The sequence below is a fragment of the Cricetulus griseus genome, chromosome 3 (genome assembly GCF_003668045.3).
Source record: "Cricetulus griseus strain 17A/GY chromosome 3, alternate assembly CriGri-PICRH-1.0, whole genome shotgun sequence".
Taxonomy (NCBI): Eukaryota; Metazoa; Chordata; class Mammalia; order Rodentia; family Cricetidae; genus Cricetulus; species Cricetulus griseus.
Window position 1 is genome coordinate 244675518 of NC_048596.1, and position 18082 is coordinate 244693599.

The window sequence follows — 18082 nt, forward strand, 5'->3', positions numbered from 1 at the left end:
CACGTGGTTGGGTCTGTCACAGCAATAGCCCACTGCCTGGGTTCCGTTTATTAATTTTTCTGTTACTATGATAGCACACCGTGACTATGGCAACTTATAAAAGACAGTTTAATTTGATTTATGGTTTCAGAGGTCTAAGAGTCCCTGAGAGTGGAGGCAAGGAACAGCTGAAAGCTCACATTTTGATCCACAACCACAAGGCAGAGAGAGCTAACTGGGAATCACAAGTCTTTTGAAACCTCAGAGCCCACTCAGTGACACCTGTTCCAATGAGTTCACACTTCCTAAGCCTTCCCAAAAAGTTCTGCCAACTGGGCCTATGTATTCAAATAAATGGGCTTATGGAGGCCGTTCTTATTCAAACCACTACAGCTGAGATAACCCGAATGTAGGTAGCCCGGACCCATGTAAAAATCAGGCACAGTGGGGCTTTTAATCCTAGCCCTGGGGAAGCAGAGGAAAGAATCCCTGGAGCTCACTGGCCAGCCAGTCTAGCCAAATTGGTAAGCTCCAGGTTCATGAGAGACCTTGTCTCAAAATTTAGACAGATTGAGAAAAACACACAACAGTTATTTCTTGCCTCTGCATATGAATATATACTAAGTTGAAGTGGGAATAAGGTGAGCAGGGTGGCTTACTCTCAGCACTCAGAAGGTAGATATGGGTAAGAGGATCAGGAGTTTGTCAACCTGGACTATGTGAGGTCCTCAGCCAGCACAAAAGTCAAGATAGAAGGACTGTTGTTGGTAGTGACTGGTAAAATCAAATTGACAATTAGAAATTAACGAGAAAGTGAAGACACTTAGAGTAACTATTTTGAACTTATTTTTTTCTTTTGTTTTCTTATTGTATTCTTTTCACACCTTTTCAGGACTTGATCTTAAAAGTTGACAAATTGCATTATTATCTGAAAATGAGAAGCCTTTTAATGAAAACTCTTTAAGTAGACTCTTCTTGAATCCAGCATCTCTTCTAAACAGGAACCTTAGTCTTACAAGTGAAGGGTATGGGAACTGCTTTTAAAGGCATGTCGGGTAGGTGGCTTAAAGACAGGAAGGCCTTAGAAGTTACCTATCACAGATTAATCGGCAGCTTTACTTTCTTCAGGAAAGGGGCACTAAGAGAAGTATTTAAATAACTGCTTTCTCATGATCTGTCTGTGTTGGTGTTCCAACCCACATTCATTCAGCCATGTGTACCTACTTATTCATTTCCCCTAGTTAACTATTCCACCAGGAAATAGTATCTAGTAGTCACAGCCCTCCTGGCTACTTAAGAGCATATGCCTAACCTGTCTTCTCCCAAGGAAATTAGTTCCTTGACTCCATTTGAAGATGCCAAATTCTCCATCCTCTTATCCAAGTACATTGTCTTCAGAAATCTTTAGAATCTTCTTTCCATGATCTCTGCTGATTCATTTTCTTCTTTGAAGTTTTTCCTGTCTTCAGAATGTTTTTAGATGGCCTTTAATTCCCTGATGAAAAAAATTGGTCTTCCTTTCCAAAATATCTTATTCTAAATATGGTGGCTAGCTGCCTTTGAACCCAAGTACAGTGTGTAGTCTCTAGCCCTGCATCTCAGTTGCCTCCACCTTACCCACCCCTCATTTTCAAGTACTTGGCAACATAAAATAATATAAATTCTTTGTATCTTAAGCCAGAGTTTCAGCCCAGACTGTCTTCTAATTCTGTAGTGAAAGACCCGCTCGGAATGCTTCTGCATGCCCCCTGCCCCTCTGTCTTCCCCGCCTGTGCCGGTGCTGGGTGTTCTCTCTGGAGCAGGCGGGAGGAGCAGTTGACCGAGGGCAGCGCCGTGGGGACTGAGCAGGGCAGGGCCAGGGTTCGGCCAGGGGCTGGAGAACGCAGCGCGGGCGGCGCCTGGAAGGGGAACTTGAGCTGGGAGAGCAGCGGTGCTGCTTGTCCAGGAGCTGCGAGCGGGGAGCCACCTCCAAGGCCAAGGACACGGGGGCCGCGGAGCTGCCGGGGCCTCCCAAGCCTTCACCCCGGCAGGGCTCGCGCCCCCGGCCCGCCCCGCCTGGCACCGCGCCTCGGGGCTGGGGCCGAGCAACGAGCACCAGGTGGGCCGGCCCGAGGGCGAGCACCAGGTGCGTTGGCCCGAGGGCGAGAGCACCAGTTAGGCCGGCCCGGGGCCCCGCCCCCACACCCCCACCTGATGGGGAACACTCCGTCCCAAGGTCAGCTATCCGGACGCGGAGGGAATTGAATCTGTTGTACCAGACACCAGACCTTGAGAATATGCTGATCTGGAATGGCTCTGTGTCTCATTTGAACCATCCAATAGAAATGATTCTGTATTTCGCCTCATTTGAAAGACTCTGTGTTTCACCTCATTTGAATGACTCTATACTTCGCCTCATTTGAATAACCCTGTATAGCGCCTCATTTACATTGGGAATTTACAATGGGAATAGCTCTGTACAATGCCTCATTAGAATTATCCAATAGAATCCCTGCTTCTAGCTTGCGCCTTTTTCCCTATATAAGCACCCCTTTCCCTTGGCTCGGAGCGCTTGGCCTCACAGAAGCTAAGTCGCCCCGGGTACCCATGTCTCCAATAAAGCCTCTTGCAGTTTGCATCCAAGTTCGTGGCCTCGCTGATTCCTGGGTACGGGTCTCCTTCTACGAAAGTACCTCTTCGGGGGTCTTTCAGTAGCCTAGGATGGCCATGAACTTCTTTAACTATTTCTTTTAGACTTTTTTATTTTATCTTGTGTTAAGTGTTTTGCTTGCAGTGTGTATGAACATTATGTAGATGTCTGATTCCTGAGCAATTCAAAAGAGGATATTGGATACTCTGGAGCTGGGATTAAGGATAGTTGTGAACCACCAAGTTGATGCTGGGAACCAAACTTGGATCCCCTGCAAGAGCAACCTTGTTGGCCAACATCTCCCAGAGGATTCATCAGTTCTGCCACTGGGCTTTTTTTAGTCTCTGGTATGTTCATGCATAATAATAAATATTAAGACAGAGTCACCCTATAATGGCAGCATTTTTGTCTTCTTGAGTGTATCCTTTGTGGTGAGCCTTTTGAATATCTCTCTTCTAGTTCTACATAGAATATGTAGCAAATTGTAAATTGGATCTGCTCCAATGTGCTATAGAATATTAAACTTTATTCCACCTATAACTTTCATCTTGTTCCATGATGTATGTGTGGTAGGGGCCTCTGAGAGCCAGTGAAAAGAAAACAGAAAATAGCAACAGACTGAGTAGTGACCTTAAATTTATGTGAGTTGCACCACATCCTCTCTGCAGCCCTCTCTTTACTTAGAAAATTTTCCCATCGGTCTTGGGGGAAAGACAAGTAGACCACCAAAGGGTTTAGTTTCTGCCAAAATGCTTGTGTGACCTTGTTACACTCCTCTAGTAGCCCTTTCTTTCTCAAAATATAAGTCACCTTTTAGAATCTCACTCTGAGTTTAAACTAACCAATAAAAGTATATATTACCATGTATGGGAGACAAAGCAAAAACCCTGAATGTGGTGACACAAGCCTTTAATCCCAGCACTCAGGCAGAGACATGTAGATATTTTGAGTTCCAGGACAGCCAGGGCTACACAGAGAACTTGTTTTGAAACAATAACAAGACAATAAATAAATAAAGCAAAAGCCCAATAAAAGGCTCTGCTTCACTAGGTTGGGTCCTCTAGAAGAGCAGTATGAGTCATTTCTTCAACCCCCAATTTGCTCATTTTATCTTTGGTTGGGAGGCTAGCCTTTGGTGACTGAGCGGTCTCTCCAGCCTCTATTTGCTTATTTTAAAGGAGGAATTTGATTTGTTTGATTTTTGCTCTGGTTTCCTTATATGTTGAGGGTAGTGATCAAATGAATACTTTGCCAGTGTTTTTCTTCCATTCTGTAGACTGTCTTTTCAAAGATTTCCTTCCTTGTGAAGAAGACTTAGTTTAACATAATATCGTTTGTCTAGTTTTACTTTTTTACCTCTGCTTGTGGGGTCTTATAAGATTGCCTATTCCTCTATCTTGAAATGTTTCCTTTGTTTTGTTTTTCCTAGTGCTTTCATAGTTTCAGGTCTTCCATTTAATTTAACTCTTAGAATTCTTGTGAGTTTTTGTAACTGGTAACAGAATGAGTTCTAGTTTCACACTTCTGCGGGTCAACATCCACAGTTATTTGGGCAAATTTAAATCCATTTTAAAAGTTCTCCTGTTGTCTCTTTTTTCTTTTAATTTTTCCATGTGGTTTTCATGTTAATCTCTACCTTTCCCTCCCTGCTCCCCAATACCATAGGAAAGGATATGAGACCCAACCACTTGATGCCCCACAAGCTCCAGGCTCCTCTGAAAGCTTTGCTAGATACCTTCTTTTTAAAATTGTTTTAACATGGTGTATGTGTACACAAACATGCCACAGTGCATATGTGGAAATCAGAAGACAATTTTCCTGAGTGTTTTCTCTCCTTCCACCTTATGGGTCCTTGAAATCAAACTCAGGTTGTTAACATTAGCATTGAGTACCTTTCCTCGATGAGCCATCTCACTGACCCATTTGCTCAATTTATTCTTGATTGACATTTTCCCTCCTTTATTCCCTCTGCCTTCTTGCCTCTCTCATTTCGGGAAAAGTAATTGGCTATTAATCTCTTGAAAATGTGTTTTACTAAATTAATTGCTTCTCTTTTGCTGCTTCTAAAATACTCTCCTGGTATTTGCCCCTTGGTGTTTGATTGTAATGAGTCTTGTAGCTCTTTGAGCTTATCCTGCTTGGAGTTTGTTAAGATTCTTGGATGTGAATATTCATGAATTTTGTCAAGTTTGAGAAGTTCTCAGCAGTAGTTCTTCAAATATCACCCCTGTCCATCCCAATCCTCCTTCAGTGTCTCTCATAAATATTGGAAGCTCACCTGTCACTAGCCACAGGCCATTTAGGCCCTGCTTTCTGCTCTTCAGAAAGTTTGGTGATTTTTTTTTCATACTTTCTGCTTGATTTTAAAGGTTTCTGTCAAAAACAGGAACTTAGAGTCTCCTAGTTTCCCATCTTACTCCAAAGGTTTCTTATACAGTAAGTCAGACCCTTGCAGGAAGGTATTTCTGTGTTAATTTTAAAAATTCAGCATAAGTGAGGAACTTTACCTCTTCTTCAGCTGAAGACCATTGTTTTAAATTAATAACAGTCACACAAAACATTTCAAATTTCCAGGTAATCTGTCAATGGTGCTTTGTTAATCTAAAACAAAAGAAGCCTTTAAAACAAATTGTAGAAACTTTAAGAACAGGAGGGAAAAGACGGGGACAAAAGCAGGAAAACATACTTGGTGTCTCTTTTTGGAAAACAACTGAATAGAAACTCATCATTCAGCCAAAACTCTAGGTCTGCAAACAGTTCTGTTCACACACTTGGATACAATGAGAGCCTGTGGCTTTAAATTACTTGAAAGTATGTAACAGACTCTTGGCCTGAGAGGGAAATTGTCTCCTAACATTTTCTTACAATAAAGGAGTAGCAGTTCTCAAGACAGGCATGACTGCTGTACCCTCTTATATCCCAGAGGCAATAAGTTTTTTTCTTATTGCTAGAACAGGTATATTCAAAGTCAGTGGGTTAAACAATGTGGTGATACGATGATGCTTTTGCCATCACACAGGTCTACAGATCGAGTCTAGTCCAAGTCTCGGTTATAACTGGAGTGTTGTTGGCTGTATGTATTCCTTCAGGAGAATCCCATTGCTTCTCTTTCCATCTTCTGGGCTTCATCTTCCGTCAGTGTAGCCCTCTTCCACCATTTTCAAAGCTAGCACTGAAGGACCAGTCCTTTCTGTCATACATCTCTAAACCTCCTGCCATTGAATTACTTTGGATAATATCAGGGAGAGGGTCTCCATTTTTATTGACTTCTGTGATTCTATTGGGCTGACCTTGGTAATGCCAGACAATCTCTCTGGGGTGATTAGAGGGGCTCAGGTACTTTGAAGACTTGGTTCCCAGTTGGTGGAGCTGTTTGCAGAAATGGTGCTGCTTGCTGTTTGCAGAAGTCACTGGTCAGCTTTGAGACTTCATAGACTTACCCTACTTTCAGTTCTCTGCTTGGTGCTTGCTGTTGAGGTGTGATTTCTTGGCTTCCTGTTTTTCCAGCCATGCCTGCGGCTTGCTTGCTTGCCAGCTTCCCACCATTTTAGCCTTTTAGAACCTTAAGCTAAATTAAACTCTCTTCCTGGTTTTGTGACCTTAACACGTCTACAGTCATATTCCCGTGCAAGGCAACTCCTCACTGGTTCCAAGAACTCAGACATGAAGATCTTGGGAAGACCCTTACAATGTATAAAATAGGAAATTGTGGGGTTTTTTCCATTTCTTTCTTCCTAGATTGATGTCTTGTTTAAATTTGAAAACTGTTTCCCAAGAAATTCCAGGAAGGTCAAGTAACATTAATGGAAGCATTACAATGCAGCCTGAAAAGTATTAAAGTGTGTGTACAATTTCAGGTCAGGTGACATCTGGAAGACAGGAATTGCAATTATTTAAAGGGTAGAGATTTAACAGAACACCTGTTTTGTCTGCATTGTTGGAGCTATTCTGAAGTGAGACACTTTTTTTTTTTTTTTTTTTTTTTGGAGGGTGGACTAAGTAAGAGCCGGGCGGGCACTAGCTCAGTGGCACCATACCTGGTTGCTACCTTGCCCCGATCCCCACCCCAACGAGACACAGGTGATTTTTCCTTTATCATTTTTGGCCGTCAGCATTTTTTTATAGCATATTATCCTGATGTCTTTGTGGAAGCATGGGTGGTCGTTTTGTTTCCTCTCAGAAATTTGAAGAATTCAGAGGCTACAGTTGAAATCGCTAGATAGGCAATGCGAGGCATGCAACACCTCATTGAAGACAGCGCGCTTCTCGGGTCCCCTGCGTGTCAGGACAACCATAGGACAACAGAAGCTTTTTAGTTCTCCACCCAGATCCACCTGACTCCAGGCCAATGTTCTTATAACCTGGCTTAGCCTATTTCCCAGTTCCTTTCAGTACAAATACCAGTTCAGCCTGCCCAGTCTTCTAACCATCCACAAAGTTGACTTCTGATCGCTCGGTAAGTACCAAACACCAGGAAAAGGAAGTTAGGCATCTTAGTACGGTCCCGCCTCGCCACAAAGCATTCTGGTTTGCCTTTCTACAGCACCAGAAAGTCTGTGGATCTACTGGAGGACAATTCCATTCACTTAACCTCCAAGTAGCCTCTGTCATCCGTGGCCCTGCGTTCTATAAAGGTTTTTAGGAAATTCACAGTCGCAGAATGTGTTGAGGGGAAGGAAATTAGCCAGTCAGCAAAAAGACTGCCCTCTCTGAGGCTCGAACTCAGGACCTTCAGATTATGAGACTGACGCGCTGCCTACTGCGCTAAGAGGGCCTTGGGACCTGCCTTTTGGTTATACTTTACAGGAAGCATTCAACATCTTCTATTTGGCCTTCCCTGTTCCCATCATCAACCTTCGAATCTGCATTTCTAGGTGTTTCGGTTTAAGGCGGGGATATTTTCAAGACAACCACCACGGACTCTCTTAGTCCTGGGTTCTTGAAGAGCCTCACAGGCCCTGAAACCATGATGTAGTGTTGACAAGGGGTGCCTATTCTCTTCTACTACATGACATCTTTCTCTGTTACTTCATTGTTCTCAATCATTCCCCCTCTCCGAGTCAACTCTGCCCTGCTGTAACAGTGCCATCACTGAATACTTTGATTCAGGTGTGCAGGACCGTTCATGCAAACTTGCAGGTCTAACCATTTTGTCTTGGATAATCTCATCAAAATGTCACACAGTGAGTTTAGTGTGGTGTCTCTTGTTTGTTTTGTTTCTTCTTTTCCACCTCTGTGATCTTTATATGTATTAATGATCTTTGTTGACATTATTTCACTCAACATATTTTCTCATAAACCTGTTTATCATTATTCTAACCTTACTGATAAAGCTGAGGCTCAGTAGAACTAATCACAGACTGGTGATTGACAAAACCAGACAAGAAACAAATCAGGGCTCAGCTTTATTTTTTTTTCTATGAAAATTCCATACAGGTTGTCCTAGTTAGGTTTATCTTTGCTGTGATGAAACATCATGACCAAAGCAACTTTGGAGGAAAGAGTTTATTTGGTTTATGCTTTCACATCACTGTTCATCATCAAAGGATATCAGGACAGGAACTGAAACAGGGCAGAAACCTGGAGGCAGGAGCTGATGCAGAGGCCATGGAGGAGTGCTGCTTACTAGCTTGATTCCCATGGCTTGCTTAGCTTGTTTTCTAGTAGAACCTAGGACCACCTGCCCAGGAGTAACCCCACCCCCAATGGACTGAGCTCTCCCTCATCAATCACTAATTTAAAAATGCCCTACAAGCTTGCATACAGTCTGATTTTATGGAGACATTTTGTGAACTAAGGTTCCTTCCTCTCCAATGACTCTAGCTTGTGTCAACTTGATATAATCCAGCCAACTTACAGGTAGCTATACAGTGTACATTGATCATATTCCCTGCCCGCTCTTTCTTTCCCTGTCACTGCAACACATCTCACTCCCAATCCCATGAGTTCATGAAGGTGACACTTAATAGTTGTCATTTTCCAGAAGAAAAGCTTCTGTTCATGTGCCAACATAGATAGTCTGAAAGACTTCCCAGAGCAAAGAGAAACAAAAACCACATGGCAGATCCACACTGCTTGACCTAGAAGCAAGTTGCCTCCCCCTCCCCTGCCTTCACTGGTCTTTTATTTACTAGGCCTCATACTCGGCCTAGAACTCCTCACAGTCTTTCTCAACAGTCAAGTGTCAAGGAAGTAGAGGAGTGCAGAGCTCAGTGGCTTCCAAAGCTGTTTCTTATCCAAGCAGGATATTGGTTTAATACTGAAATAGTCATTTTCTCTGAGCATAGCTAACATCAGGGTAGGGACTTTGTTAAGATTTGTGAAATAGCAAGGTCAGTCTGGTCTACATAGCAAGCTCCTGGATAGCCAGCATGACAGAAAGACCAAATATGAAGCAAGCAAACCAAAAAAGATTTGTAGGATGAAGAAATGCTAGCCAGGTAATTTAGAAACCATGAAAGGGAATGCAGTTTTAGAAGGAAAAATAAAGTGGAGAGAGCCAGGGTCTGAAATACTGTTGTCTGAGAAATGTCACTTGAGAAGAGTGGGAGGGCATTGTCCTCAGATTGACTGAAGTAACAGACAGGAGCAAGTGCCTTCCATGGAACTGTAAATGCCTAGGGAGCAGGGAGCAGTCTATTTGCTAAGTGTGGGGGGAGGAATTATTGTATGGACTCATTGAATTAATAGAATGTGTCTTCTATTATGAGTCACATCCCACACTTAAGAGTCAAGTCAATTGCATGAGATAGGATGAGGAAAGACACAGGTGCTAAGGGCGGGGTCAGGGGCCTGCAGGAGCTCCTGAAGCAAGCCAGCCCTTATGAACATCCAAGACCCTCTGCAGCACACTGGCTGTGTTATGGATAAGTGGCCTAAGTCACAAAGCTTGTGATTAAGTTATAATCTCATGCAGTTTCTTAGAACAGGGAACGATGTTGTAATTGTGAAGCTGCACAATAGAGGTGGTTACGAACACATACTTCTCTTGCAGAGGAACAGATTTTGATTCCCAGCACCCAGTCAGGGCAATCCAATATCCCCTTTGGCCTCCTTATGCATTTGCACTCGCATGTACACAGATACACATAGCATCTATAAAAATGTAAATGAATAGAATAACATATGCACACATTAAATTATATTGTTTATATGCATATATTAGATGTATATGTATATATCCAAAAAAGCAAACAAAACTTATATTTATGATATATTATCCAAAAGATGATGAGAATAGTCTAAATGACATTTACGTACTCAGATTTAGAATTCCTTAAGGTTTCAGTAAAAAACTTAGCCAGACTTCAGACTATAAGTACAAGGTGGGAAATGGCTTAGGAATCAAGTTAAGAGGTCCCATTAACTAAGTGTGCATGTGACATTTTGTTTTATTCACATTCACAAGCTGTAGTCAGAGAGCATAGGAACAGTCATGAGATTGCCTGAGAGTGGGCCAGGCATTGGGAAGGAAGACAGGGCAAGATATCAGCCTGGTGGAGGGTGAGTGAGGGACCCAGCCAATAACTCCACTTATTACCCTTACTTAGTGAGGTGCAGGCCACTCTTTAAAGCCAAGTTTGATCTTCAGGATTAAAGGAGGTTTAAAAAAAAACAAAAACAGGTGTGATGGTCTGTGTTTGTAGTCCTTACTCTATATAGGAAGACAGAGGGTGGTGCTTGGGGCTCCCTGGAGAAGTAGTCAAGCCTATTGACCAATTACAGGCCAAAGAGATACTGTCCCCAAACAAAAATGAACACACCAAGTGGGTGACTTAGGAGGAACATGTTGCCTGGTCTCTACGTACAAGCAGAGATGTACACACATGTATTTAAAGAATATATATGATATATATATATGTCCAAATAAATATTATATTTTGTTATATATTAAAATATCATATACCATATATCACTTCCATTTGTTTAATAACTTCAAATTTTTGTTTCCTAACAGGATTTGTTTGTGTAGCCCTGGGCATCTGGAACTAGCTCTGTAGACCAGGCTGTCCGAGAACTCAGAGATTCACCTGCCTCTAACTCCTGAGTGCTGGGATTATAGTCCTATAGCACTGCCTGGTCCATTTGCTTTTTAAAACCATCAAATACACCCCAGGGCAATGATCTAACGAAAAGTTAAAACCCCTTGAGGGATTTAGCAGTGAATAGGGCCATGGAAGCCTAGGGTTATAACAGGGCCCCAGACCATAGAATGCCCCAGACATTAGCACTACTGACTCCATGATGGAAGTACCATTCAGGCTGTAAAAGTCAGTATTTAGGCAGCACCACCTGCCAAAAATGAAAACAAAGACTTCATTTCTCCAAGTCCATAGTTCTATAAAGTCTAGAATGTACTAACTTTGCTTTTTGGTTTTTGCAGTTCTGCTTCTGGCTAACTGTTCTTGGTAACAGAATGATGCCACCCTAGTACGTGTATGTGTGTGTGTGTTTGTGTGTGTGCTTAAAAGCTTACTCTGAGAAAGACTCACTGCTACACTGAGATCGGAACACACAGTGTAGACACCAGCTGGCTAATAAAGACTTTGGATTAGCTTAAACCCATGTGAGAGTAGTCTTCCCCTGGTGAATACCCCACAACAAAGACTAGAGAGGAAGAAAGAACTTAAACTGGAGATGGCTGGCATTCGCCCTTCCCCCTCATTCTAGATCAGCGACTGCTGCTCTGTCCTTTAGCTAACCACCCCGCAAGACTTTGGCTTTTCCAACACACATTTATTAAGAATAACATTCCAGGTCAGGTGGGTGGTCACTCCATCGTTAATCTGGAGGATTCAGATTTTTGCTAATTCTTCTTTTCAATTTTAAATTACCAGATGGGAACCCTTCCTTTCATTCAGAAATAAGTCGAAGAGCCCAGTTGCCTGAATTTCTCCCACACTGCTCAATATCGGAATGCTTGTTGCAAACCGGTCCTCCGCAAAGGAGTCTTTCGTGGCTTTTCCCACACCCGGGAAGTTACTCCAAGACTTCACCGTCTACAGTCTGGAGCTCTGAAGTTTGAACCTGAGGTCTCCACGATGGGGAATCACAGATAGGAACCCCAAGTTCTGTTTTTAGGGTACGATTTGGCAGACATTTTAGCAGTACCAAGACAGCTCAAACGAGAATGAGGTAGTTATTTTGGAATGTTAACTTCCTGTGGAGGTAGTCAGACAACGGATTTGTGCTGTCTCACACAGACCAATGGCACTAGAATAACTAGAATATCTATTTATTCATAACTTCCCACGCACAGGGACAGGAGTCAACACTTTGAGGAACTCTTCCCTCATCTCCCAAAGAACTTCACTGTCCCGCTAAAATGTCCTCATCAAGGTCGCTGTGCCCAAGAGCCCCAACTCCGCAGAATCTCAGTAGTTTTGAGAAGCCGGCAGAAGACAACCCGAGAGGCAATTCAGGGGCTTTCGGGACGAAGCTTTCCTGGGACGACCAGAGAAAGTTTGTAAGGTCCTTGTCGGCTGCGCACGCACGGGTTTTCTAACCTTGGAGAGTTACTGGATCAACAGCGGGGACAGGACGTTGAAATGAAGACCCCGCAGACAGAGCTCTTGGACGGGCCTTCGGGGACTTTGGCCACAAGGGTCCTGAAACCTGGCGGTAAAGCCGTTTGAGTTTAGAGTGGTGCAATGGCTTGTGACGTTCTAGGAGCCGTGCGTCACGCGTCGCGCTCTTTCGAAGCCTCCTTTGTTCGTGTTTCCTTCTGTGGTTGTCACAGCAAGACCTCCAGCTAGGGACCATAGCTCTGAGGGTCAGTCCCTCAGAACAGGATCAACAAGAGTCTTTTCACCAAGAGGAGGCGGAGGAACAAAAGATTAGGTAGGTGGAGGCTGATGCTCTGCGTTGGCTCCTCGGTTACAGGCTCCGAGATCGCGAGCGACTCCGTAGTCACAGATATTCCGTGTCACCAAAGCTTCTGGTTGCAGAGATGAGGGGCTGTTTCAGGTGTCAGGATGAGGATCATCGCAGCTTCCCGGTCAGAGACACCCTGGCACCGACCGGTTCCTGAAGTATTCAGCACCGGCTCCGTCCAACACAGTGAGTATCCCCTTGGGCTTGTTCCGTGTGTCGCCGAGGATCTGCAGAGGCTTAGACCAAAAACGCCCAGAATCTCAAGTTCTCCACTCCTCCGAGACTTCCTTAAAGGAGGACGGAATGAACACGGAGCTCTTTCCCGACTCCTAGGACCCGACAGCGGGCTCTCGACTCTTCGGGTTCATGCTATGAACCGCCGGGAAGAGCAGGCGTTTCCCAAACTCCTGGAACATGACGACCGTAAATAAGTTAGAGCTGAGCAGAGTTTGGCATCACCGCGACCTAAGACAAGCGAGACGACTCCGTCCTATGACGATCGGGGGCGCGCTGGTCCTGGACTCACTCATCTCACTCGACTCCGAGGTCCCCGATCGTGGCCAGAGGGACAAAGCCCCGCCGGCCGTGAACAGCCAGATCTCCCCGGCACGAACACCCAGTCTCTGGAGTCCCCGCGTCTACAAGACTAGAGCGATGCCTTAGTGGCCGAGTAGAGACGTGCGACCAGATTGAGACCTGTCACCGACAGGGTTATCCAAATGTATTTGGCGAATTGATTGCGAAATTCGGTAAAACTGCGAAGGCTTTCAAACTGTCACTTGGAGGCAACAGGGAGAAGTGCGCAGGGGGGCGAACTCTGTGAGAACTAGACGGCGGCTGGCAGTCTGGAACACTACTGAGCGAGTGGACTGGGCTGTCCAGGGCCAGTGTCCCCTGTCAGGAATCATTGCAAGGTGACATTACTATCACGCGTACAGAGTTTTCTTTCTGCTCAGTGAAGCTTTCAATTTAGGACAACGCGAGTTTCTTTTTTGTTTGTTTATTTCTTTTTTTAAACGTTTTCCAGGTTCAAGAGAACTCAGCTCAAACTGCTCTGTAATCCTCACTTCCGCAGCTGGAGGGCGAAATGTGGTCTCAGCAAGTATTCTGGGCTTGTCTATGGTGCAAGAACCTGGGTCAGCAATCATTGGAATGTAACATTTACATTCTTTTTGTTGTTCAATCTTAGAACACTGTGAGGTTTCAAGGCTGTTTTCAGAAAACCTTAAGATTGAAACAAACAAACTTCAAAGAAGTTTGACAAGTGCCAGTTTGTAACATTACCTCTCTATAGAGGCAACAACAACAACTACCAGTTGGCCGGTTAGCTCAGTTGGTTAGAGCGTGGTGCTAATAACGCCAAGGTCGCGGGTTCGATCCCCGTACGGGCCAGTTGGAAACTTTTTTTTTTTTATTCGAGAAAATCAAGCAGTAGTGAAAGTGTTATAAAAAAGAAACATTTAATCATAACACTGTCAAAGAACTCCATCTTGGTTGAACCAAGTCCCCTAGCTGTGTATTGTTTCTGTGGTTTTAGTGTCCGGAAAGCATAGGTGGAGGGAGCCGAGTTCTAGAAGAAACCCGAGCTTTCTCGACCTCACATTTTCTACAACATCCCTTCTCTCCAGGCACACTGACTCTTCACCACCTGACTTCCTGGGTGGACCAGAAGCCTGGGAACTCCCGTTGGTTTCCTGCCTTCTGCTGATCAAGAAACACTGACCTGAGGAATGTCGGGTTCAGAAGCCCAAGCCATTCACCAGTGTCCAACAATTTAGTGAGGTCCAAAGTACGTTCTGGTAGAGATCTTTCCTGACAGCAGTCGCAGGGAACCTGGCAGAGATATGTGTTGTGGCATTTACAAAGAGCCTTTTAGTGAATTTCCCCATTCCATTACAAAGGCAAATAACCAAGATGAAGGTAATGCAAGAAAACAGGTCTCAAACTTAACAAAATAGGTCTCAAACTTAACAACAAAAGACTTGGAGAATGTGGGCATCGATCCCACTACCTCTCGCATGCTAAGCGAGCGCTCTACCATTTGAGCTAATTCCCCTGTACTTTTGCCTTTTCTTGTACTTTTTTGAGTTCTCATGGCAACAACTGATCCTTGTAAAGGTAACTGCTGTTTCTTTGGCCCTGGAAAGCAAGCTAATCAAGGTCAAAATTTCAAAGCAGAGATTTTTCTGTGCAAACTTCTGAAAAGTTTACGGAGTTAGTTGAAAATCAGAAAACAGAACGTAAGAGTGTTTCTGCCCGGTTTCGAACCGGGGACCTCTCGCGTGTTAGGCGAGCGTGATAACCACTACACTACGGAAACTCATTAAGATCCAGTTGATTTATAGGTTGTAGAAAAATGTACTAATATCTTGTTTCTCAAGTGGTTTAATGATGGCATTCGTTGTATATTTTTGTAGCATGGCTTAGCTAAATCAAAGTAACTAAGGTGGCTGCCCCATCTATCCCAAGCCTTTGGTGGCCCCACTCTCTTCTGCTAGTGCCACATAAAAAGTCAGATTCCACAGTGTAAGTGAAGTCCTGTGAAATTTGTCCCTCGGTGGCTGGTTCACCTCACTTAACACCATAATTCAGCTTCTTTGTTTTGAGTGACATAGCTGCTTTATAATATTAATCCTCCAGTGAATAATCCTTCTGGGAATTATCCTTCCGTGGATGTGAAGGAGTGAGCATCTCAGAAGACAGGAGGGATCCGTTCCTGTGAACAAGCAAATGTCTGAGAATTCTTTCATTTCACTACTGTGACCATGTGTCTCTGTGGCTCTATTTGCAATTTCTAAAGAATTACCATGCTAGAGGGACCTGGCTTTGACTCTCCGCAGCTACATGGCGCCTCATCAGCATTTTAAACTCCAGTCCTAGGGCATCTGCCGCCCTCTTTTGGCTACATGGGGCACTGCATGCAAACAACCATACCCACAACAAATAATTACACTCTTAACCTATGAATCCTGTCAGCCTTCCCTTCCTTTGTGTCAGCCAATGACACACAAACCCTTTCCCCATGGACTCCCAGTGGCCACACTGGGCTGAAACACAGGAGCCCCTCCTCCCTACTCCACCCTGGGGACTTTGCCTCTTGGTGGGGATCCAGAGTCTCCTTAGCTCTTTTCCACTGCCCCTCTGAGCCTTTCCTCAGAGCCAATCTCCATTTCTTTGTGTCATCGACCCACCCGCAAAAGCCCCTCTCCACTAGGAACCACACAGCTACCACACTTGCCTAGGATCCAGAGTGGGCAACAGCAACCAAAGAACAGAATATCCACCCAACAGAGACCAGATCAGGTATCTACCCCAAGAAACAGCTCAAACATCCTAATTCCATTTCCTACATGGACAGCCATGACAACATGTCTCCTGGAGAAGCCAGTAACCCTATTGCACCAGGATTTAGAAATGCAATAAAGCTGAAGCATATGGTGGTGTGGACAGCATGGTGATTGGCCACCTCTGCTGCTTGTCAAAAGTTTCAGCATTTAGACATTGCAGACTACACTTCTCCAGTAAAATTTTTACTTTAATTTTCAATGATTTTCACCCTATGTTATTGGAGTTCCTTATGCCTCTTCCCTTGGGAAATTTTGTGGGGGCACTGGTGAAAGATGAAAATGTTTACAATGGCAGCCTCTTTAAGCAAAATATTCCTAGGAAATAATCCCCACCACAGTGGTACTATACAGGGTACAGGAATCCAAGTTGTGTCCCCCTGATTACACCAAGAATAGGAAAGTTAGAGATTTCCAATTGACACTCCTGACCCCAAAGATGAAGTTTACAATCCAGATCCAGAGGCTGAGATCATTAAGGGCAAGAGTTATTTTAAGAAGTATAGAGAAATCACAATTGTATGGTTTAATGGGAAAAGTGTAATACCAGGAGCTTCCCCTTGGGGAGTGTAAGAGGGAAACAGGCCCAAAAGAAGACTAAGACACAAAGGAATGAAATCAGGTAACAGCTCAGAGCTTACACTGGGTCATACACCTTGAGGAATGAAAACTGTTCATAAATTGGAGTGTCTGGACCCCATATGAAGTCCTTTTCCCAAGGTCAGACATTTGGATAAGGGCTTCCATTTCCTCAGGATATTGAGGAAAGTTCCTGCTTGATAAAAGCAGTCATTCTCTTTATCTCTGGCAGGAGGAAGTTGTGGCCAATCCATTAATGTAAGAGGGCTCCTGGTAGAGTTAGAGAATAACAGGCATTTGGATACCTGTTGCTGCATTGTTTTTGTTTCAGGAAAAATGATGTAATAAAGTTAATTATGGACTTTCATCCATGAATCATTGAGTCTGCTTTCAATATTGCCTGTAGCTAAACTGTGGTGCTTTTATAGAGTATAAAAAGTGTATGTAGCCTTTTTCAATACAGTGGCATTCATCCTGATTGTTCCTCATCTGTCAGTCTGTTCCTTCCCTTTGATGACTCCACTACTCCTCTTTGAGACCTTGTCAGGGCCTGTTGACATGTGGAATAGTACCTGAGTAGGGGAGTGAGAATTAAGAAAAAAAAAGAGACAAAAGACAGAGGATAGATTCAAGAGGGCTCTCGGTAAATACTGCAGCAGCTCCCAAATCATTTCTCATAGTCCTTTTATACAGAAAGAAAAAAAGGGGGGACTTCCTTATCATGGTTCAAGGTACAAACAAGCTTAGTCACCACCTTAATTCTCAAAACATCTATTAACCCACAATTTGGCCAAGCACCCTGTCACTTGGCCTTTAGGAGCAAGAATGAGCTTGAACACTCTGACCTTAAGTAAAGACAGAATGGAGTCACTGTGGGCTGAATCATCTGTACTGCCTGGAGCTGAACTGTGTCAGTAAGAAAAGGACTTCAAAATGGCAATTATGAATATGCTCAAGGACCTTACAAAAGGACATGAAAAATGCCATACCAAAAACTGTGTAAACACTAAAAGTTGGATCAAATCAGAACTACTTCGACATTTCATCTTACCTTAGTCAGAACGGCCAAGGAGAATAACCAAATGACAGCCCATGCCAGGAAAGATATGGGGAAAGCAGAACACTTATTCATTGCTAGTGGGAGACCAAACTTGTACAGCCACTATGGAAATTGGTGTGGCAGTGTCTTAGGAATCTGGAATTTATGGCCTCAAAATACATAAAATTGGTGTGGTGGTAATAATGCCTTAATCCCAGCACTTGAGAGATGGAGGTGGGCAGAGCTCTGTGAATTTGAGGAAAGTCTGTCGGTCTACATAATGAGTTTCTTGACAGTCAATGCTATACAGAAAGACCCTGTCTCAAACAAACGAGCTAACAAGATCCAGTTATACCACTCTGGGGAACACAACCAAAGGCCTGTATGTCTTGCCACAGACACACTTGCTCATTCATGTTCGTTGCTGCCTTATTTATAATATGCAGAAATTAGAAATAGGCTAGCTGTCCATTAACTGATGAATGATTAATGAGTATATGGTACATTTACACAATGGAATATTATCCAGCTGTTAAGAGAAATAATTAGCCGGGCATTGGTGGCGCACGCCTTTAATCCCAGCACTCAGGAGGCAGAGGCAAACGGATCTCTGTAAATTCAAGGCCAGCCTGGTCTCCA

General features: G+C 43.8%; 4 non-coding genes across 4 annotated transcripts; 1 reads left to right on the top strand and 3 right to left on the bottom strand.

The window, feature by feature from the left end:
• Positions 1-7309: 7309 nt before the first annotated feature.
• On the bottom strand, positions 7310-7382 carry Trnam-cau. Its single transcript has one exon. It is a non-coding gene; the product is annotated as a tRNA-Met (tRNA).
• Positions 7383-13799: 6417 nt separating this feature from the next.
• Positions 13800-13873, top strand: Trnai-aau. The gene has a single exon. It is a non-coding gene; the product is annotated as a tRNA-Ile (tRNA).
• A 591-nt stretch (positions 13874-14464) lies between these two features.
• On the bottom strand, positions 14465-14537 carry Trnaa-agc. Its single transcript has one exon. It is a non-coding gene; the product is annotated as a tRNA-Ala (tRNA).
• A 191-nt stretch (positions 14538-14728) lies between these two features.
• On the bottom strand, positions 14729-14801 carry Trnav-aac. The gene has a single exon. It is a non-coding gene; the product is annotated as a tRNA-Val (tRNA).
• Positions 14802-18082: the final 3281 nt, after the last annotated feature.